Here is a 23,206-nt window from a genome sequence, read left to right as displayed (position 1 = left end):
ACCGGACATTGAGAGAGAGCAGTGAAGGATGACCAGACTGATCTCTGGGATGACAGGCTTGTTGTGGGAGCAGTGTTTGGGGCAACTGAGCCTGTATTCCATGGGGTTTAGGAAAATGAGCGGAGTTCTCAGTGAAATATACAAAACTCTGCCAGGGTGAGACAGATTGAAAGCAGGGATGATATTCCCCTGGCTGGGATGACTAAAACAAGGAACCACAGTATTAGATAAGGCAGGTCACTCTGAAATGAGATGAGAATAACTGGTTGCACTCACAGACTGGTGAGCATGGGGAATTGGCTTGCACCTGGAAACCAAGACACTGATTATAAATAAGGATTTAGAGACAGTAAAGGGATGGTGGGAGAGCAGGAGTACGGTGTGGAACTGAAGGGCCAACCATCATTACATGGAATTGGTTAGCAAACTCAATGGACCAAACGTACTACTGCATTTCCTATTTTATAACTTCCAAAGGTTACTCACATTAACTGATATGTATATCATGTGGGGTAATTGCATTGAGGAGATTTTTTTCTATGAACTAGAATGGGGGAGGCTCAATGTGTTGTATGACCTATTCCTTTCCCGCTGTTTCTGTGCAGTCTGTGGGAAAGCTCGGTAAATGTTGTCACAAGTTCTGAGATGTTAAGAAGGAGGTCTCTGCAGGGTCGACAGGTCTGTGTTCCCATTCCCTTTTCCGACACTGATGCTGAGGCCAGATGTTCTGTCGGGTTTCATCCTTTCAGTCTTTGGAGTAGTTTGATACAAGTGAGTGCCTTGATTGGCCGTTTCAGAGACCATTGAAATGTTTATCACATGCCAGGGTCTTTGGAGTCAGTTTTAGGCCAGCCCAGGAAATCACGGGAGATTCACTTCCTAAAAGTACATTGGAGAAGGAAATTCTGTTTACAATCGATATTGGCTTCAAGGTCACTGTTACTGACCCCAGATTTTAGATCTCGATATTTTATTAATTGTCTTTAACTTCCACCCGCTGCCAGAGCATTAGCCTGGTCTGGATTAGTAATCCAGTGACATTTCCACAACAGCACCATCTCCACATGGGGACCTGTCAGAGACAACACTGAGCAGGGTATTTCTGTGCTGCTTGACAGCTCTGTCAAAAAGAACTCCCACCAACTTGACTGTCGTGATGGGACTGAGGGGGTGGTAAATGATCAGATTGTAATTATTCCCGTTTTAGGGAACAGGACTTACCTGAGTAATTTTCAACATTGCCAGGGACATGTCAGAGTTGGAGCTGGAATGAGAAATCTCCCCCATGGACACGGCTTGTTGTGCAGCACAAGTCTTCAGTCCTATTGCAGGAATGGTGTCCTGGCCCATTGCCTGTGGCATATCTACTGTGTTCAGCTGTTTCTTCATGTCACGTGCAGCGAATCACATTAGTTGAAGACTGGCATCTGTGATTTTGTGGGCATCATGGCGTGGGTGATGATTATCATTGACTCAACACTTCTGGCAGAAGATGGTGCAGATAAAACATCCTTCTCTTTTACACTGATGTGCAGGTCTGTTCCATTATTTAGGATGGGGATGTTTGTGGAGCCCTCTCCTCCAGTCATTTGTTTAATCGTCCATCACCATTTATAACTGAATGCGACAGGACTGCAGTGCTTCGTTCAGAGCTGTTGGTCAAGTCTGGTAACTTTAATGAGTTAGCATCAGGTTAAAGTTCATATGGTTCTGACTCTGACGTGTTCACCCACACTCGTCACTGAGCCATAGATGGTATTGATGGTAATGACAGACTGAGGTGTTATCCTGGCAAAAAGTTTCAGGTTGTGGTTGAATGCATGTCTGCTTCTCCTGCTGCTGTGGTCTAAAGCACTACATGAATACCCAGTTTCCAGCTGCAATATCTGCAATGCAATTCTGCTGTCTGTTCCCCAATTCTCACTGAGACCCTTTCACCCATCAGCCCTGCACTCAGTGACCTGACCTGGTTTCTGATGTGGTAATACTTCAATTTTCAAACTCTCATTCTGCAGAGGGTCTCTCTCCCCGGGTCTTGCTTCCAATCTGACACATTCCACAAAAGCATTTAACTGATCTTAATTCAAATGTTTAATTCACCCGAATCTTTTTTCCTTGGGTAATGCCATCTTCTGTGTTTAAAGTGATTGTTTTTCCTCTGTTTCTTTCCCTGACCATGATTAAGGGCTCTGTGGTGTCAGTGATACCAGAGTTATGTAGTTTCAGAGCCAATGAATTCTCTGGATTCCCAATCATCTACACCACATTGTATATTTTCTCTTTTGAATTGATGCCTTATCACTCATGGCTGCCTTGTCCTCCCATGAGTATGTTTCATGTTCTTGGGGTTGCATTTCTTGTATTATCTTCCAAATTCTCCCCAGAACCTCCGCCCATTGCTGGTCCATGGTCTTTCCTGCTCAGCTCCCCTTCCAATTAACTCTGGACAGTTCCTCCCGCATGTCTTTGTAGTGACATTGCTTAATTATAACCACATTACATCTTGAACAGATGTAAACTAAAAGAACGAGCTTTGAGAGATGGGACACGAAGAATAATTGGTGGAATTCTAAACCAGCTACAAAGGGAGAACAAGAGAGAGAGGATATAGATATGGAGATATGGAAAATGAGAAAACCACATTCTCGAAAGAAGCAGATGAACATCCCCCAATACTTTGGCAATGTCTGTGTGCTGTGGTCCTTTGTACAGTGCACGTACAGCAGAGTATTATGTTCAAATGCTAAGTCTGATGCCAGAACATTTGTCTCCAATGATATGACAGACATTAGCTTTGGAAAGAACCCAGCAGGCCAACATATTGAAATAAGTTGGGACACCAGAATCAAGAATTTGGAGCACACATCCTGGTAAGAATGAGAAATTAGAGTTGGGAATCCCAGAAAAAGAGGGAACGTTGAGAGGATCAAATAATGTTTTAATATTTTATAAATTTTATACATCATTTATGACTTATCTGCACACACACACATTGATTAAACAGTGTATATAAAATCTTTTTTCCACCATTGAAACTGTCCTGTTGTCGTGTTACGAGGATACATGAACACCAAGTAGTCATCAAAAGACATAACGCACTATCACTATGTTCCATACATACAGAAAAAGAAGGGCACCACTTTGATTGGGACAAAGCACACACACATACTAAGACACGCAAGGACCTTCTTAGAGAAATGGTATTCTAAGCAGAAGTCCATCAATAAGCTCATCAATTTAGATTCTGTCTACATACTATTGTTAAAATAACCGGAAATGGCATCACCCAATGTAAGAAACATAGTCATGGTGACGAAACTTCTGAAAACATACTGTCAAGCTCAGTGAGCTAACTTGCATACATATAAATTGTTTTTTTTTTGTTTATTAGTGGAATTTAGGAGTTCTCTGTCGCTCACATTTTGACAGATTATGATGTGAGGTGAGCTTTTCTGGGTATGTGGTTTTAATTAACAGAGGGGTTTGACATTGATGTTATAACAGTTTGGGGCCTTGCCATATGGCATTTGGACAGACTTGAACAGATCTGTGATACAACAGATCCCAGCAAATTCCAACTCATTGCAACTTTGAACTTCAAATGAAACCATTGGGAAAATTCGTTTAATTTTGTTACTTGTGGTTGGTTAATTGAAACGTGAGGGAAATGGCTTTTAACATTACTGAAGAGGTTCCCGAATTTTCCAAGGAAACTTCGAAATACAGAAGGAGGACATTTTTTAGAATTAGCCAATAGGTTGGAATTGGGTTTAACCAGGGAGAAAGGGAAGCTGAAATTGTAATGGAGTTGGTCAAGCACTTTGATGTATCAGAGAAATAGGCAACTGCAGTAGAGTTATAAAAACTTAAATTGCAAATGTGGCGACTGGAGTTAGAAGATAAGTAAAGGGGCGGAAACAGAGAGAGAAAAAAGAGAAAGCGAAGAGAAAGAATTAGAGAGGGCAATTGAAATTCAGAAGTTGGGAATTAGGTAAGAAAGTTAAATTAACAAGATGGAGATGAAGGGAGAACGTAGGGATGTATTCAACTAGGTTAGTAACTTGCCATATTTCGGTGAGAAAAATGTCAAAACCTTTTTTTATTTCATTTGAAAAAATGACACGGCAGATGACGTGTCCAGTGAACTTATGGGTAATGCTAGTTCAGACTAATCTGGTGGGCACAGCTAGTGAGGTATGTGCAGCGCTGTCAGACGAGGAATCCAGACATTATCAAGATGTCAAATTGGCTATTTTGATTCGTTATGAATTGGTACTAGAAGCATATAGACAGAAATTCGGAAAAATAAAGACGGAACCAGGTCAGACTTACATTGAGTTTGAAAGAATTAACCACAGTCATTTTGATAGGTGGGTTATGGCCTTAAAAATGGATAAGACCTGTGAGGCTTGAAGGAAGATTAATCAGCTGGAGAAGTTAAAAGACTCACTTCCAGAGATTGGAAAAAGTCATGTGAATGAATAGAAAGTTCAAGAAGTGAGAAGCTCGCAGAAATGGCAGGTAACTATGCATTGTGGCATGTGATGCAATTTAGCTTCTGGCAAGAATTTCATCCTGTGAGGGATAGAAATTGGGAGAAGGGAAGATCACACATTACACAGCGAACAGTAGCTCATAATAGTTTACCACAGGTGAAGAAAGGAGCCCAAGGGGGTTGAAAGGTGGTGAAAGGCCTCAGGTACTCTCACTATAAGGGAGTGGAACACATAATATTACAGTGCCGATGGTTTAAGAAGGGCACAGGGAAAAAGTTGTTTTCACTGCAGTTAGCTGGGACACACCGTGCTGGGCGTTAAAGGAAGACATTTTGGCGAAAGATGCGGTAGAAGAGGCTAAGCCAGTGGCATTTGTAAAACTGGTAAAGGAAACCCCAAGTGCAGCCGAGGAGCTGCAGGACATTGCACAGCCTCGGCAAGGGCTGGGTATGGAGGCAGTGCCTGATCTCTCTAAAGAATTCGCCTCTGTAGGTAAAGTTTACTCAGAAAGAACAGGGGGAGAAGGATAAGAAATTATAATTTTGTGAGATAAGGGATCTGCTCACTCTCTATTAGTTGGGAAGTGAGGCGCCGGAAAAGCACATCAGATCAGGCAGCGTCCGAACAGCAGGACAATCGAATATCAGGCAGAAACCCATTGTCCGGAACGTGGTGGGGGGACAAGGGGGCTGGAAGATAAATACGAGAGTAGTAGCTGGGCTGGTGGGAGGGTCACTGGGAAGGCAATAAGAAGATGTAGGTGGGAGTGACAGTGATATGTCGGAGGGGAGGGTGGAATCGATAGGTGGAAAGGAAGATGGACAGTTAGGGCAGTTCAAGAGGGCTATGCTAGGTTGAACAGTTGGATCTAGGAGAGGTTGGTGGAGGGGAGATTTGGAATTTGGTGAAGTCAACGTTGATGCTGTACAGTTTGAGGGTTCCAGCTGTCCTACCACCGATAGGTGTCCTGTCACCCTCCTCTCCGACCTATCACCATCACAATGCACCTGCATCTACTAATTGCCTTCCAAGCTCCCTTTCACCCAGCTCCACCCCCCACCCTCCCATTTATTTCTCAACCTCCTTCACCCTCCCTTACGCCCAATTTTCCTAATGAAGGATTGATGCCTGAAACGTCAACGCTCCTGCCCCTCGGATGCTGCCGACATGATGGGCTTTTCCAGCCCCACACTTTTCAACTCTCATCTCCAGCATCTGCCGCCCTCACTTTCTCTCACCCTCTAATAGTAAGAGTTGAAAGGTTTTTTTTTCATTCTTTCTGGCATTATAATCAAGAACGTGATAACTTGTGGAATGGGGACAGAAATTAAGCATTCCCTTGTGTAACATCAGGATGGAATGCCAAATCAAGTTTGGGGAAGTAACAGTGACAGTGAGTAACAGAGTGTCAGTTCTAGGAATAGAACTTGTTCTTGGGAACGATTTAGCAGGAAGCAAGTTGGGAGGGACACCTCTTGTGGTGGAGAAGACAAAGGAAGATGAGGGAATTGGTGAGTTAAAGGAAAATTACCCAGGATATTTTCCAGACTGTGTAGTAACAAGATCCCACTGTCATAAGTTACAGCAGGAAGAAGAAATGAACTCAAAAGACAAATGAGTTGATGCTCAGTGAACTGACACCCTGTTTGATGTAACGGTGCAGGAAAAACCTGAACAGGCAGAGGATCAGGCAGAGCTGTTTAGTCCAGAAAGTCTAATGGACTTACAACAGATATATACACACACATTCACACACACATATACATGCACACACACAGAAAAGGAATCAGAATATATTGTTGAACGTTATTAACTTAAACATAGAATCATAAAATTAAAATGGAGACCATGATAGGTTACTGCAGAAGGGAAATGGTCCGAAGTGCACGAGATTGTGTTAGCAGTAATGTACAGTGTTACGGGTCGCACATAAACTCTCTGCAGGCGGTCACCTAGGTGTACAGAAGACTCAGGCTAAGGTACAGAAGCATTTCTAATGGCCTGGAATGCACAAGGACGCGGTTCATTTTTGTTGTACGTGACATACAGACCAAATGGTCGGTAAGTCACAGGCAGTACTAAAACCAGCACCTTTGTTGCCAATTCTTGCATTCGAGAAACCCTTCATGTGGGTTATGATTAATTGTGTAGCTCCCCTCTCTAAAGTAAAAGTGGAAACCAATATTTGCTGACCATAATGGATGCGTCTACCAGATTTCCAGAGGCAATTCCATTATTGGAGTGTTAAGGCAAAAATGAAGGTGGAGGGATTGGTAGCTTTCTTTACTCGCTGTGGACTGCCCAGAGAGATTCAGTCAGACCAAGGGTCTCATTTTATTGCTCAGCTGTTTGAGGAAGTCATGGATATCTTAGGCATACAGCACTTCAAATCAAGTGCGTCCCATCCTGAATCCCAGGTAGCCTTGGAAAGTTAGCATCAGACACTGAGGACCATGTTAACAGCGTACTGTCAGGATTACCCGAATGGTTGGGATAAAGGTGCCCCATTAAATTGTTTGCAATTAGAGATGCCCCAAATAAATCTACTCACTTTACTTCCTTTGATTTAATATTCGTACATGAAGTGAGAGGTCCTTAGAAACTAATTAAATATAAATTGACAGGACCAAAGTCGGAGATCTCACACTTGGATTATGTATCAGAGGTGAGAGAGAGATTAGACCGAGTAGGTGAGTTAGTTAAACAGCACATGAAGAGGGCACAGTGTAGAGTGACGCAGGTGGCAGATAAAAACTCTGAAACTTTGACGATTTCCCGTGGGGATGACGTATTAGTTTCGCCACCAGTGGTAAGAAAACCATTCAAAGCCAGGCCCCTTTCAAATTAAAAAAAAGTGTGAAGTCAGTTAAACTTCCTGGTAAAGATACCGGAGATGACAAAAAAACTTTGTCGAGTATTTCATCTGGATGAATAATGCACCAGCCACATTTAACACTCAAGAATAGAGGGGTGGCCATATGAACAAATTGTGCAACTTATCTGTATGATGTAGTGATCTTCAGCAAGTGATTAAAAGCTCACATGTTACAGTTGGCAGAGCATGTTGAACGATTACAAGAAGCAAACTTGGTAATAAACAGAAAGAAAATGGAATTCGCGAAGGCGGAGGTGATGTTCTTGGGACATTATATTCGACATGGAAGGTTGACCCCATGGAGCACAAAAACGAAGGGCTTTGAGGAATTTCCACGATCATCCTCGAAGAACGAGGTGCTTTGATTTTTGGAACTGAGTGGATTCTATCGGAAGTTTGTTCAAAACTTCAGCAGCGTCTTGGCAACACTGATGGATTTACTGAAGAAGAACACAGAATTGTGGTGGACAGAACAATGCCAGGAGGTATTTGAGAATTTTAAAGCAGGTTTAATCACTACACCAGTTTTAGCTGCACCAAATATTCTGAAACCCTTTGAAAATTGTGTTTGATGCTCGGGATATAGGGGTCAGAGATGTGTTGATATGGAAAAAGGTGATGGAATTGAATGGCTAATTGGCTACTTGTCGAAAAAACTCAATATCCAACAGAGAAAAAAAATAGAAAATCTCCATTATTGAACAAGAATTATTATGTTGCACACTGGCCTGACGATATTTTAATGTGTATATGACAAACAAATTGTCGGAGATGGTTGTGGACAACGACAAATCTCTCGCATTTTTTGGAATATTTAAAGACCAGAATATGAGACTATTTCATTGGAGTCTTACCTTACCAACTTTAAACTTACAAAGTGTTCATGCTGTGTCTCCTATAATGTGATAGCAGATATGTATTCGCGGATTTAAAGGAAAAAGTGTAGATAAGATTTGACTTATTCCAGTGTTGTATTGGTTTGCAGAATTAATATGAATGATATAACTGAGATTAACACTTTGGTATTTCATAAAATTGGGATTAAGAGTTAGAGGAAAACAAATGTTGACATCTTTTCATTCAGCTAGTTCATTTTATTTTCTGAAGCGGGGAGATGTTATGAAGACAAAAACATATATGGACACTTTAAAACAGATCGAGTTTTACTGAGTAGAAATTAAAGCCACAGATGCCAGCTGAAGGTCACACTGTTCCACATGTCACCATTAGCTGAGAAATGGATTCCTGAGTTTTGGTTGCTGTTTTGACAGCCATACAAATGTAACCAAAGAGTTTAAATAACACTCAGGATACCAGAAGCCAACAGAATTTGAATATTATTGTTTGGACGCCTGGAAAGCAATCAAATTATGAGAATTATTATATCATGGGGAGTATATAAACCCAGCATTTTGAACACTAGAGAGAGCTACTGCCATCCAACAGTAGAGCAACTGCTGTAGAGCAGGAGTGCTAACTGACCATCTCAAACACACTCTATCAAAGACACATGTTCATGCAAACCTCTTTGCAATAAAAAAAATGAACCAAGGAGATCAGCAGCTGAAAGAGTGAATACAGCGGGGAAGATAGAGACTGTATGGTCTTGAGATTGTAATGTTTAATATGTGGGTTGTTGGAACAACATACTTTTTACAGAGTTCGAGTCAGATAGTAAGTAGCTAAGAAAAGAGGGGCTTGTATTTGTGAATAGCTGTTGTTTAGTGTTCACTAATAAAGTTAAGAAATAAACTTGTTAATCTTTGTTTAAATAGTGGAATGTGGGAGATCTGTGTCGCTCATATTTTAACAGATTACGAGGTGAGGCGAGCTTTTCTGGGTGTTTGGTTTTAATTAACAGAAGGGTTCGACTCCACCTTGTAAATGTCCATCCACGCTAACCCCATTTCCCTCCACCACAACTCCTATACTCAATGCTCTGACTGATTAAGGCAAATGTGTTAAATGTGTTCTGTACCGCACTGTCTGCATTCAACTTCACTTTCAAGGAACAATGTACCTGCAGCCTTATGTCCATTTGTTTCACAACACGCCCCAGGCCCTTACCATTAAGTGTATAATTTCTGCTCAGAAGCCTCCAGTCTGAAAAATATCCCTCTTCCTTCAAGCCAATTGTGATGAGCTTCTTCTGTATCCCATGTGACCGAACCTTACTAATCTGCCTACCAATCGGAATGTTATGAACACCTTGCTGAGGTCCATATAGACAATATCTACCAAACTGCCTTCATCAATCTTCTTTGTCACCTCTTCATAAAACTCAATCAAATTAATGACACATTAATGAGATCAGTCCTTGCCTTCCCAAACGTATGTAAATGCTATCCCACAGAATCCCTTCGAACAACTCACCCACCACTGACATCAGGCTCACCGGTCTATAGTTCCCCGGCTTTTTGGGTCACTGTTTCCTTTTCTAGTCCCACTCCCCCACTGCTCACAACAAATGTTAAATGTAACCAGGTCGGTGATATGGCCGATGATATCGGTCTCAGACTGGGTCAGGGTCAGTTTTAGGAACAAGTCAGGCTAGTTTCTGTAATCTGCTAAAACAACACGTTTACGATCCAGAGCAATGTTACTCCAACTATGATGGAAAGATGGATGGCAAACTGTTTGCGTATTGCAAATAAAGACTCGATATTTCCCATTCTAAAAACACTGACACACACAAACACACACACACACAAATCTGTGCAATTTCACGTTGAAAGAACCTTATCCAAATATTAGTGTAACTCATGACAAAAGGAAAAATTGAGAGATTGTCCAAAATGTGATTCTGCTTCTGAAGATATTCTACTCACACAGCTGCTAGCAATGGGATTTTATCCTGGGAGAGTTGGATTTGGCTGAATTCCCTTTGCATTAGGCTGGCAGGAGGTTCCAGGTTAGCACAGTGGCTCAGTAGTTCGCACTGTTCCATCACAGCATCAGGGTCATGAGTTCAATTCCAGCCTCGGGTGACTATCTGCGTGGAGTTTGGATCTTCTCCCCTTGTCTGCGTGAGCTTCTGATGGGTGCTCCCGTTTCCTGCCACAGCCCAAAGCTGTATAATTCAAGTGGATTGGTCAAATAGTCCATCGTGTTCCGCGATTTCTACTTTAGGTGCACTAGTCAGTGGTAACTGTAAGGGCATGGGAAGGTTACTCTTTGGAAAGTTGGTATGTACTTGTTGGGCCGAAGGGCTTGTTTCCACACTGCTGAGATTCTATAAAAATAAGAATGGTAACAATAACAGTAGAGTTTTGTTTTAGCTCGTACACGTTACTGTGATGAGGAATAATGAAGGAGAGAGAGTGCAATAGGCCGTTTCTTCTCGGGCAGGTGACATTTTCTCCCTCTCTGAGTTGAATCACACAATAATGTCATTCTCTCCCAAACTGGACCATGTGAGGTCTCCTTGTACATTGTCCAAACTATGTCTCCATCACATTCCCTGTTCCATGTCGGTGCATCATTGCTGCTGTCATACACAGAGCCATACCCTGAGCAGAAAATGGTCTCGGTCAATTTGAGGATATGTTTATATGGCCCTGCGTCATTAAAAAATAAAATGTTTAATGTATTCAGAATACATAGAACATAGAACAGTCCAGCACAGAACAGGCCCATCAGCCCATGATGTTGTTCCGGCCACTGATCCTCATGTAAGCACCCTTAAATGTCTGTGACCATATGCATATCCAGCAGTCTCTGAAATGTCCCCAATGACCTCGCTTCCACAACTGCTGCTGGCAACGCATTCCATGCTCTCACAACTCTCTGGGTAAAGAACCTGCCTCTGACATCCCCTCTATACTTTCCTCCAACCAGCTTAAAACTATGACCCTTCGTGTTAGCCATTTCTGCTCCGGGAAATAGTCTCTGGCTATCAACACTATCTATCTCTCTCATAATCTTGAATATCTCAATTAGGTCCCCTCTCCTCCTCCTTTTCTCCAATGAAAAAAGTCCGAGTTCAGTCAACCTCTCTTCATATGATAAGCCCTCCAGTCCAGGCAGCATCCTGGTAAACCTCCTCTGAACCCTCTCCAAAGCATCCACATCTTTCCTATAATAGGATGACTAGAACTGGACACAGTATTCCAAGTGCGGTCTAACCAAAGTTTTAAAGAGCTGCAACAAGATCTCACGACTGTTAAACTCAATTCCCGTGTTAATGAAAGCCAAAACACCATATACTTTCTGAACAACCCTGTCCACTTTGGTGGCCATTTTAAGGAATATATGTACCTGCACACCAAGATCTCTCTGTTCCTTCACACTGCCAAAAATCCTATCCTTAATCCTGTACTCAGCTTTCAAATTCGACCTTCCAAAATGCATCACATCGCATTTATCCAGGTTGAACTCCATCTGCCACCTCTCAACCCATCTCTGCATCCTGTCAATGTCCCGCTGCAGCCTACAACAGCCCTCTACATTGTCAACGACACCTCCAACCTTCGTGTCATCTGCAAACTTGCTGACCCATCCTTCAATGCCCTCATCCAAGTCATTAAAAAAATTACAAACAGTAGAGGCCCAAGGACAGAGCCCTGTGGAACATCACTCACCACAGACTTCCAGGCAGAATATTTTCCTTCCGCTACCACTTGCTGTCTTCTGCTGGCCAGCCAATCCTGTATCCAAACAGGTAACACAGATACCTGTGTTAAAATGAATGTTTTATTTTAACAAATACATAAATTGCTGGAAAAGCTCGGCAGGTCTGTCAGCATCCAGATGACTTTTACATGATGGAGTTGTACCAGCCTCCACCACTTCCTCTGGCAGCTCAGTCCATACACGCACCACCCTTTATGTGAAAAGGTGCCCCTTAGGTCTCTTCAAAATCTTTCCCCTCTCACTTTCCACCAATGTCCTCTAGTTTTGGACGCCCCTAACCTGGGGAAAAACCTTGACTACAAACCCTATCCATGACCATTCTGATTTTATAAACCTTTACTGCTGTGAAATGTGACTTCAATCAACAAGAATGGCTGTACTTCCAATAATCCCGGGCCGAAATGCTGAAATGCAACACCGACACCTGTTCTTTCTCCATCAAGCCACAATTATAAAACCACTTTAATCGGTTTGTTCAGATATATTAGGTGACACTTCTTTGGGATTTACACCTAGACCTTTGTGCCCAGAGGTAGGGACACGAACACCACTCGGCAATACCCATAAAGCTGTAACAGTATTCTACATAGAACATAGAACATAGAAAGATACAGCGCAGTACAGGCCCTTCGGCCCTCGATGTTGCGCCGACCGAATCCTACCTAACCTACACTAGCCCAATAACTTCCAAATGCCTATCCAATGCCCGCTTAAATGACCATAAAGAGGGAGAGTTCACCACTGCTACTGGCAGGGCATTCCATGAACTCACAACCCGCTGTGTAAAGAATCTACCCCTAACATCTGTCCTATACCTACCACCCCTTAATTTAAAGCTGTGTCCCCTAGTAACACCTGACTCCATTAGCGGTCAAAGGTTCTTAGTATCTACCCTATCTAAACCCCTAATCATCTTATACACTTCTATCAGATCTCCCCTAAACCTTCTCTTCTCCAATGAGAACAGCCCCAAGTGCCTCAGCCTTTCCTCATAAGATTTTCCTACCATTCCAGGCAACATCCTGGTAAACCTCCTCTGCACTCGTTCTAAAGCTTCCACATCCATCCTATAGTATGGCGACCAAAACTGCACACAATACTCCAGATGAGGCCTCACCAGAGTCTTATACAACTGCAACATGACCTCAGGACTCCGGAACTCAATTCCTCTGCCAATAAAGCCCAGTACACCATATGCCTTCCTCACAGCACTATTTACCTGGGTGGCAACTTTCAGAGATCTGTGTACATAGACACCAAGATCCCTCTGCTCATCCACACTACCAAGTAGCCTACCATTAGCCCAGTAATCCATCATCTTGTTATTCCTACCAAAGTGAACGACTTCGCACTTAGCTACATTGAATTCCATTTGCCACATTTCCGCCCAGCTCTGCAACTTATCTATATCCCGCTGTAACCTACCACTTCCTTCCTCACTATCCACAACTCCACCGACTTTTGTGTCATCCGCAAACTTGCTTACCCAGCTATCAAGTCCTTCCTCTAGATCATTTATAAAGATAACAAAAAGCAATGGTCCCAAAACAGATCCTTGTGGTACACCGCTAGTAACTGCGCTCCAAGATGAACATAATCCATCAACTACTACCCTCTGTCTCCTTCCAGCCAGCCAATTCCTAATCCAAACCTCTAATGTATCCTCAATGCCATACCTCCGAAGTTTTAGCATTAGCCTACCATGGGGAACCTTATCGAACGCCTTACTAAAATCCATATACACAACATCTACTGCTTTACCCTCATCCACTTCCTTAGTCACCTTCTCAAAGAACTCAATAAGGTTTGTGAGGCACGACCTGCCCTTCACAAAACCATGCTGGCTATCCCTGATCACGTTATTCCTACCCAGATGTTCATAAATCTTATCCCTTACCATTCTCTCTAAGACTTTGCCCACCACTGAAGTCAGACTCACTGGCCTATAGTTACTAGGGCTATCCCTACTCCCTTTCTTGAACAATGGGACCACATTCGCTATCCTCCAGTCCTCTGGTACTATTCCCGTTGACAATGACGACATAAAAATCCAGGCCAATGGCTCTGCTATCTCCTCCCTAGCTTCCCATAGGATCCTGGGGTAAATGCCATCAGGCCCAGGAGACTTATCTATATTCATCCTTTCCAATATTCCCAAAACCTCTTCCCTGCATATTTCCAGGGCATCCATTCTAATTATTTGTGATTCCATATTCACATCAGCAACAGTGTCCTGTTCCTGAGTGAATACTGATGAAAAGTACTGATTTAATGTCTCTCCAATCTCCTCCGCCTCCACACACAACTTCCCACTACTATCCTTGACTGGACCGATACCTACCCTAGTCATCCTTTTATTCTTGACATACCTATAGAAAGCCTTTGGGTTTTCCCTAATCCTACCAGCTAAAGACTTTTCATGTCCCCTTCTCGCTTCTCTTAGCTCCCTCTTTAGCTCCTTCCTGGCTACCTTATAACTCTCAATCGCCCCAACTGAACCTTCACGCCTCATCTTTACATATGCCGCCTTCTTCCCTTTCACAAGGGACTCCAATTCCTTACTAAACCACGGCTGCCTCACAAGGCCCTTTACACCATGCCTGACTGGTACATACCTATCGAGGACACGCAGTAGCTGCTCCTTGAACAATCCCCACATCTCATTAGTGTTCTTCTCTTGAAGCCTGTTTTTCCAATCCACACATCCTAAGTCATCTTCTTGTTACTCCTACCAAAGTGAATGACTTCACACTTAGCTACATTGAATTCCATTTGCCACATTTCTGCCCAGCTCTGCAACTTATCTATATCCCGCTGTAACCTACCACTTCCTTCCTCACTATCCACAACTCCACCGACTTTTGTGACATCCGCAAACTTGCTTACCCAGCTTTCAAGCCCTTCCTCTAGATCATTTATAAAGATAACAAAAAGCAATGGTCCCAAAACAGATCCTTGTGGTACACCGCTAGTAACTGCACTCCAAGATGAACATAGTCCATCAACTACTACCCTCTGTCTCCTTCCAGCCAGCCAATTCCTAATCCAAACCTCTAATGTATCCTCAATGACATACCTCCGTAATTTTAGCATTAGCCTACCATGGGGAACCTTATCGAACGCCTTACTAAAATCCATATACACAACATCTACTGCTTTACCCTCGTCCACTTCCTTAGTCACCTTCTCAAAGAACTCAATAAGGTTTGTGAGGCACGACCTGCCCTTCACAAAACCATGCTGGCTATCCTTGATCACGTTATTCCTATCCAGATGTTCATAAATCTTATCCCTTACCATTCTCTCTAAGACTTTGCCCACCACTGAAGTCAGACTCACTGGCCTATAGTTACTAGGGCTATCCCTACTCCCTTTCTTGAACAAGGGGACCACATTCGCTATCCTCCAGTCCTCTGGTACTATTCCCGTTGACAATGACGACATAAAAATCCAGGCCAATGGCTCTGCTATCTCTTCCCTAGCTTCCCATAGGATCCTAGGGTAAATGCCATCAGGCCCAGGAGACTTATCTATTTTCATCCTCTCCAATATTCCCAGAACCTCTTCCCTGCATATTTCCAGGCCATCCATTCTAATCATTTGTGACTCCATATTCACATCAGCAACAGTGTCCTGTTCCTGAGTGAACACTGATGAAAAGTATTGATTTAGTGTCTCTCCAATCTCCTCCGCCTCCACACACAACTTCCCACTACTATCCTTGACTGGACCGATACCTACCCTAGTCATCCTTTTATTCCTGACATACCTATAGAAAGCCTTTGGGTTTTCCCTAATCCTACCAGCTAAAGACTTTTCATGTCCCCTTCTCGCTTCTCTTAGCTCTCTCTTTAGATCCTTCCTGGCTACCTTATAACTCTCTATCGCCCCAACTGAACCTTCACGCCTCATCTTTACATATGCCGCCTTCTTCCCTTTCACAAGGGATTCCAATTCCTTACTAAACCACGGCTGCCTCACAAGGCCCTTTACACCATGCCTGACTGGTACATACTTATCGAGGACACGTAGTAGCTGCTCCTTGAACAATCCCCACATCTCATTAGTGTTCTTCTCTTGAAGCCTGTTTTTCCAATCCACACATCCTAAGTCATGCCTCACTGCATCATAATTTCCCTGCCCCCAGCTATAACTCTTGCCCTGCGGCGCACACTTATCCCTCTCCATCACTAAAGTAAAAGTCACCGAGTTGTGGTCACTGTCCCCGAAGTGCTCACCTACCTCCAAGTCTAACACCTGGCCTGGTTCATTACCTAGAACCAAATCCAGTATAGCCTCACCTCTTGTTGGCCTGTCTACATATTGTGTCAGGAAACCCTCCTGCACACATTGGACAAACACCGACCCATCTAATGAACTCGAGCTATAGCTCTCCCAGTCAATATCTGGGAAGTTAAAGTCCCCCATAACAACCACCCTGCTACCTTCACTCTTTTCCTGAATCATCCTCGCAATATTATCCTCTACTTCTCTAGGACTATTAGGAGGCCTGTAGAAAACACCTAACAGGGTGACCTCACCTTTCCTATTTCTAACCTCAGCCCAAACTACTTCAGATGGCAAGTCCTCTTCCATCGTCCATTCTACTGCTGTAATACTATCTTTGACAAGTAATGCCACACCTCCTCCTTTTTTACCCCCATGTCTGATCCTACTAAAACATTTAAACCCTGGAACCTGCAACAGCCATTCTTGTCCCTGTTCTACCCACGTCTCTGTAATGGCCACAACATCGAAGTCCCAGGTACCAACCCACGCTGCAAGTTCACCTACCTTATTTCTTATACTTCTGGCATTGAAGTATACACACTTCAATCCACCCTTCTGTTTACAGGCACCCTCCTTCGAGATCGCTGCATTATTCATAACCTCCCTACACTCAAGGTCCTGTACCCTAAAGCTACAGTCCTGGTTCCCATGCCCCCACGGAGTTAGTTTAAACCCTCCCAAAGAGCACTAGCAAACCTCCCCCCAAGGATACTGGTGCCCCTCAGGTTCAGGTGTAGACCATCCTTTTTATAGAGGTCCCACCTTCCCCAGAAAGAACCCCAGTTGTCCAGAAACCGGAATCCCTCCCTCCTGCACCATCCCTGTAGCCACGCATTTAACTGCTCTCTCTCCCTATTCCTCGACTCTCTATCACGTGGCACGGGTAACAAACCAGAGACAACAACTCTGTTTGTTCTAACTCTGAGCTTCCAACCTAGCTCCCTGAAAGCCTGTCTGACATCCTCACCCCTCTTCCTACCTATATCGTTGGTGCCAACGTGGACCACGATCTGGGGCTGCTCCCCCTCCCCCTTAAGGACCCGGAAAACACGATCAGCGACATCACGTACCCTTGCACCTGGGAGGCAACATACCAAACGTGAGTCACTGTCACCCCCACAAAACCGTCTGTCTGTACCCCTCACTATCGAGTCCCCAAGAACTATCGCTCTACCTTTCTCCACCCTTCCCTTCTGAGCAACGGGGCCAGGCTCCGTGCCAGAGGCCTGAACCTCGTTGCTTGCCCCTGGTAAGTCATCCCCCCCACAAGTATCCAAAACGGTATGCTTGTTCTTGAGGGGAATGACCGCAGGGGGTCCCTGCACTGGCTTCCTCCTCCCACTCCCCCTCACTGTCACCCATCTATCTTGAACTTTCGGAGTAACTACTTCCCTAAAGCTCTGATCTATGACCCTCTCTGCCTCCCGAATGATCCGCAGTTCATCCAAATCCAGCTCCAGTTCCCTAACACGGGCTTGGAGGAGCTGGAGATGGGTGCACTTCTTGCAAGTGTACTCAGCAGGGACGCTAATGGCTTCCCTCACCTCATTCTCCTGTATGTTTGTTCATCAGCCTGTTCTGTCATACTGTGACATACCTCTGCAACAGGCAGGACTTCAATCCAGGCCTTCTCGTCCAGAGCTAGGAACACTACCACACAAGTTCAGGAATTGGAATCAAACCCAGAGCTCTGGCTCAGAGACACGGACACTGCCCACTATACTACCATACCCAGATTTTGGGTCATATTTTAGTGCCCTCTTCCAGCTCAGTGTGGATTGATTATAATCAGGTTACTATTACTGAATTACAAAAAACACTTTGTATTATTAAACAAATGCAAGATATTTGTCTCAACTGTAGGATATTGAGTGCACTTGCTGAATATTGAAATTAACTATGAACATCTTTAATCGCTATTATCTGTAGTCTGCAATATTAGGGAAAGAAATCCCGCAGAAACACTCTGCCCAATGAAGGGTCTCAAATAGATGTTTATTACTGAACACCAGAGGCGAAGGAAGAGCTTAATTTCTGACCCCAAAACACCGATCAATCTTACCCACTCTAACATGTGTCTGCCCTCTGCCTAAAACCATGAAATGATACCAGGCCGCTGATTACTGTCCAGCCTCTCCTCCTAAACGACTGTGTCTGCAATCTGTCCCTCCTCCCTCTAACCACACAAGGCAACCCAAGCTCAGGGTCTTTGTGAAAATCATGGCAAGAGTATGCAGGCCTCCTGGAGAGGGGTGGGCATTTTAAAATTGAAGGGGGAGGGGGAGATGGCAGTCATATCGCACACTGGGCTGAGGGGTGGCAGATGGAGGATAGTCTGGATTAATGCCAGGCATTGGATTTGGTAAATCAAACAAGAACAGGGCCTATACAATTAAAAGTAGGGTCTTTTGGTGGTGTTGTAGTACAGAGACCTAGGCCGTCATGTTTAATTCTTTAAAATTTGCATCTGATATAGAAAGTGGCTAAGAAGGTGTTTAACACACTTGTCTTCATAGGTCAGACCTTTGAGTATCGGAATTGGGACGTCATATTGAGGTTGTACAGGACATTGGTGAGACCTCTCCTGGAATACTGTGTCCAGTCTGGTCATCCTGCCCACTCATTCCATAGCCACACCACCCTCTGGGTGAAAAAGCTGCCCCTTACGTCACTTTTAAATGTTACCCTCTCACCTTAAGCCTATGTCCTCTAGTTTGGTCTCCCCCGTACCCTTAGCAAATACCTTGACTATTCTCTTTGATATTATTGACCTTGATATTATTAAGCTGGAGAGGGTTCAGAAGAGTTTAACCTGGATGTTGCTGGAAATGGAGGGATTGAGCTATAAGGAGAGGCTGAATAGGCTGGGACATTTTTCACTGGAGAGTATGAGGTGGAGGGGTAACTTTGCAGAGGTTTATAAAATGATGAGGGGTACAGATAAGCTAAAGGGCTGATGTCTTTTCCCGAGAGTTGGGGTTTCAAAACTGAGGGATATTTTGAGGCGTGAGGAAAAAGATTTACAAAAGTCAGGAGAGGTAATTATTTCAGACAGAAGCTGGCGTGTGTGTGGAATTAACTTCTAGAGGAACTGGTGAAAATAGGGACAGTTACAATGTTTAAAGGACATTTAGATCAGAACATGGATAAGACATCAGTTTGGATGGTGCTGTGAGCAGCTGCCCACTCCCTCCCCCTCTCTGAGTGAATCCCTGTTGGTTTTCACCCTCTGCCAATGCCTGTGCAGTGGCGTGTGGAGGCCAGCAGAGGGAGGCATTGCATCACTTTCAGCACCACAGAGACAGCCAGACCTGCCCCACACAGAGACACACAGATACACACACAGCAATTGTTAGGACACAGTGTGAAGCTCATCTGGTAAGTTAAACTAAACTAAACATAAAGAAATGCTCAAGTTACCTTGTAAACTGTTGAAATATGAGTGATAGAGAACTCCCAAATTCCAGTGTTTAAACAAAAAATATCAATGTATTTTTTTAACTCTGAAAGTGAACATTTTACATCAACTATTCACAACTCTGGGACCCTCTTTCTCCTAACTGCTTATTACCATACTCCAACTCTACAGCAATATACTGTTTCAATAAGACACTTATTAAAATTACATAAACGTAATTTCAAAACCACACAGCAGCTGTTGTTTCATCTGACCTCACACCAATCTCCCTTTTTCCCATCTTTCCTGGGAAGACTGGCTCATGTTACAGGATGCTATCGAAGTGTCGACATTTCAGCATTCTGACACCTGTGAACACATCCTTCCATGACACTGTCTCTCAGTCTCCCCCTCTCTGTCTATACCCCAAACCCCTCCCATGTGGTGATATTTAAACTGATACCCCTGCCATCTCTCTCTGGCAGTGATGTTCACACCCACAGCACCCCCTTTTCTTGGCACAGTGGGGATATGGAGCTGGAAATGGGTGGGAGCTGCACATCCTGTCACTTCCAGCATGGGCTGCAAGTTTCCCCACACTGGGCAGGGATCTAACAGTGTTACTGGGTAATGCACTGGGGTGGTGTACACAGTCCTACATGCTGGGTGAGTAACTGCTCCTGGGTTACAGATCAATGCACTGGGGTGGTGTACACAGTCCTACATGCTGGGAGGGTAACTGCTCCTGGGTTACAGATCAATGCACTGGGGTGGGGTACACAGTCCTACATGCTGGGAGGGTAACTGCTCCTGGGTTACAGATCAATGCACTGGGGTGGGGTACACAGCCCTACATGCTGGGAGGGTAACTGCTCCTGGGTTACAGATCAATGCACTGGGGTGGGGTACACAGCCCTACATGCTGGGAGGGTAACTGCTCCTGGGTTACAGATCAATGCACTGGGGTGGTGCACACAGCCCTACATGCTGGGAGGGTAACTGCTCCTGGATTACAGATCAATGCACTGGGGTGGGGTACACAGCCCTACATGCTGGGAGGGTAACTGCTCCTGGGTTACAGATCAATGCACTGGGGTGGTGCACACAGCCCTACATGCTGGGAGGGTAACTGCTCCTGGGTTACAGATCAATGCACTGGGGTGGTGCACACAGCCCTACATGCTGGGAGGGTAACTGCTCCTGGGTTACAGATGAATTCACGGGTGATCACTGCACAGCTCCCCGTGCTGGATGGATATGTAGGCTGTGCACAGTACATCATGTTGGTGGGGTGGGTAGGGGTGAAAGGTGATGGACAGGTCACGGAGTTTCCCGGAAGTTTCCGTCTCTGACATTCTATAACTGACATTCCCCGGAACGTTCCTCCCTGACATTCTATAACTGACATTCCCCGGAACGTTCTGTCCCTGACATTCTATAACTGACATTCCCCGGAACGTTCTGTCCCTGACATTCTATAACTGACATTCCCCGGAACGTTCTGTCCCTGACATTCTATAACTGACATTCCCCGGAACGTTCTGTCCCCGACATTCTATAACTGACATTCCCCGGAAAGTTCTGTCCATGACATTCTATAACTGTCACTCCCCGGAACGTTCTGTCCCTGACATTCTATAACTGACATTCCCCGGAACGTTCTGTCCCTGACATTCTATAACTGACATTCCCCGGAACGTTCTGTCCCTGACGTTGTTTGTTTGTGAACGGCCGGACGTCAGTGAATTGAACAAACGATAAGATCCCGAGGGAAGAGATCCCGTTCCAGGGAGAAGGAGACACTGTTCCGAAGGCCCCTCAGGCAGTTAAAGGGGGAATACGTTTTCCCTGCGTTTACATTTCTCCACGACACAGGATCGACCACAATTTAGACCAAAATATACGAAATTCCCAAACTCCGTTTGTCTTCAGGAAACTGGGAGAGAATCCTTCAGGACAGCAACGTTCCCACCCTCCGTATTAGGAACTGGGAAGGAGTGACCTGTGTCTGCTCTCGAGTGATCGAGTGTGTGGGAATGTTCTAGAAACCATCTGTCCTTATGGATGTGTCTCTGTGTGTTTGGGGAGGGAGGGTTTCTTGTGGTTTATGTCACATTTTTGTCAGTAATTCCGACCTTCCCATTTGTTATTCCAGCTCCAATTATTTTAATAAATCCCTGAATACAGGGACACATTTGAAAATCTCACTGGGTCCCCGATCAAACGGGTCCCTTTGCCTCCAGGCTGATGGATAATGGGTTTGTTTTCCTTCCTCACAGTTAACGTAGTGACCATCTACGTCCTGCTTTATAAAGATTGTGGATTGTCTCCATGTGTCAGACGTTACCTGGGGGCCATGGCAGCGGCGGATCTCCTGGTCATTATCCTCGACCTGATCCTGAGACACATTCCCATTGTTTATAAGGAACAGTTTTATTTCCTGGTGTACTCCGTCCCCGTGTGTAATATCCACGCCGTCCTGCTTTATGCAGCCACTGACTGCTCTGTCTGGTTCACCGTCACTTTCACCTTTGATCGGTTTGTGGCCATTTGTTGCCAGAAGCTGAAAAGTAAATATTGCAGTGAGAAAACGGCGGCTGTGGTTCTGGGAGCAGTGACTGTGCTGAGCTGTTTAAAGAACATTTCCTGGTATTTTATGCTCACGGCTCGGTATTGGCTGGGGAACGCCCCCTGGTTTTGTGATGTAACAGACGCTGTTCTATTCTCCAGTGTCTGGGTCACAATCGAGTCCTCCACCACATTCTAACCCCGGGGGTCCCATTTCTCCTGATTCTGCTGCTCAATGTTCTCACCGTCAGACACATTTTAGTGACCAGCAGAGCCCGCAGGAGACTCCGCGCTCACACCAATGGGGACGCTCAGTCTGACACTGAAATGAGAAACCGAAAAAAATCCATCATTTTACTGTTTGTGATCTCGGCCAATTTCATCCTGTTATGGTCAATGTTAATGCTGTATTCTATATGGTTCCGGATGTATTGGATTGGGTATCGGTCTGTGTATCTCCATCGCTTTGTGCGGGAATTGGGCTTCATGCTGCAGCTCCTCAGTTGCTGCACAAACACCGCGATTTACGCCGTGACCCAGACTAAGTTCAGGCAGCAGCTGAAGAATGTGCTGAAATATCCCTTCACCCAAATCCATCCATCCATCAAATTCCCTCATTAATCACACCATCCGGGATTTTCTCATTTCAGTTCAGTGTTTCAGCGATGGAGCAGCCTGTCGCTATGGTAACAGACTGAGGGGAGCGCTGGTTTGTCCATCCTTATCCCACAGGGGGTTACAGGGAAACATTTCAATGTTTCTCACAACTCAGGGGCCAGTGAGAAAAGGCACCATCCCACTGACTGTATCCATCACTTCCATTTGTAACCAATAAAAATGCTGATTACAGCGTGCCGAGCAGCAGAGGGACCGATGTTGTTGTGTGTCTTTGTGTTGGAGAAGCTGAGCTGGAGAGAGACAGACTCAGCCCCAAGTCCTGGTCCTCAG

The 23,206-nt window shown here is 44.5% G+C and overlaps 1 long non-coding RNA gene across 1 annotated transcript; it reads right to left on the bottom strand.

The window, feature by feature from the left end:
* Nucleotides 1-2,980: 2,980 nt before the first annotated feature.
* LOC132810734 (uncharacterized) lies at nt 2,981-22,237 on the bottom strand. The gene is made up of 3 exons (XR_009643054.1): nt 22,038-22,237; nt 11,952-12,044; nt 2,981-10,603 (listed from the first exon to the last, which is right to left on the bottom strand). It is a non-coding gene; the product is annotated as an uncharacterized LOC132810734 (long non-coding RNA).
* Nucleotides 22,238-23,206: the final 969 nt, after the last annotated feature.

Source organism: Hemiscyllium ocellatum, unplaced genomic scaffold, assembly GCF_020745735.1.
Source record: "Hemiscyllium ocellatum isolate sHemOce1 unplaced genomic scaffold, sHemOce1.pat.X.cur. scaffold_1828_pat_ctg1, whole genome shotgun sequence".
In the NCBI taxonomy this organism is placed as follows: Eukaryota; Metazoa; Chordata; class Chondrichthyes; order Orectolobiformes; family Hemiscylliidae; genus Hemiscyllium; species Hemiscyllium ocellatum.
The sequence above is the reverse complement of the archived record's forward strand: the minus strand, read 5'-3'. Positions and strand labels throughout refer to the sequence as shown.